The following is a 980-nucleotide window of genomic DNA, read 5'->3' on the forward strand; positions in this document are numbered from 1 at the left end:
ACGGTGTTTCATGCGCTGAAGGGTGTTCCGCGCGGGAAGAGGGCCAATCCGGAGGCCACGCGGAGGGTGTTCCGTCGAGAATCGTTTAGTAGGTAGTGGCCTAGTCGGTAACCTAGAACCTAGGTTAGATTTTATCGAGAGGAGGGTCGAAAAAACCGACCTTTTAGCTATTTATATCACTAGGGTATATATTTATAATAACTAGTAGTTCCTCTATAATAGCCAGCTTTTTTCGAGTCAGTATTCGGAAAAAACGAGAGGAGGGCCGTATTTACCGAAGCTAGGCAACCATAAGGTAAGTACTTCTAGGCTTTAGAGCCGTTGGGAGCATCGGGGCCGGAGGGGATAGCCTAGAAAATCACGAGGTTAGCTTCGTTTATTTCGAGGGTAGGCTCTTAAATACCTTTTAACCTCTAAAATAGGACTAGTACTTCGTTTTAACCGATTATTTATTATTTCCCCGCTAAAAACGTGCCCTAGTTCGAAAAAAAAGAGTTAGCTTCTACCCCTTAGTCTAGAAAAAAAAAAGGGTAGGCTTAATAAAATCGAACGTACCGAATCTTCTCGAGATTAGTAGCCTTAGAATTAATAAGTAGTCGCTCGAGATTTTCAAGGCTAGTAGTGCGCCAACGTTTAGCACGGGCTCTATTTTATCGAGTTAGTCCTCGTTTTCTTCGAAGATAGAAAGACTTACAGTCCTACTACACTGGTCTTGGAGGGGGGCATGGTGATAGTCAGATTTTTCGGCCCGGCCTTCGCTTTCTTCGGGGTGGGTGTCGAAATACTCGGGGACGGGCTCGGATTATTCGAGGCTGGGGTCGAGGATTCCGGGGTCTTAGGCCTAAGAGGTGAGCCGGGGCGTTTAGCGGACATCTCGAAAAAAACGACTAGCTAGGTTAGTAGGGCTCGAAAAGTTCGAAGGACAGTTCGACAAAAAAGAACAAGACTTACCTTTGGTCAGGCAGGCAGGGAGGGGGGGG

This window comes from Capronia epimyces (genome assembly GCF_000585565.1).
Source record: "Capronia epimyces CBS 606.96 chromosome Unknown aczIQ-supercont1.12, whole genome shotgun sequence".
Classification (NCBI taxonomy): domain Eukaryota; kingdom Fungi; phylum Ascomycota; class Eurotiomycetes; order Chaetothyriales; family Herpotrichiellaceae; genus Capronia; species Capronia epimyces.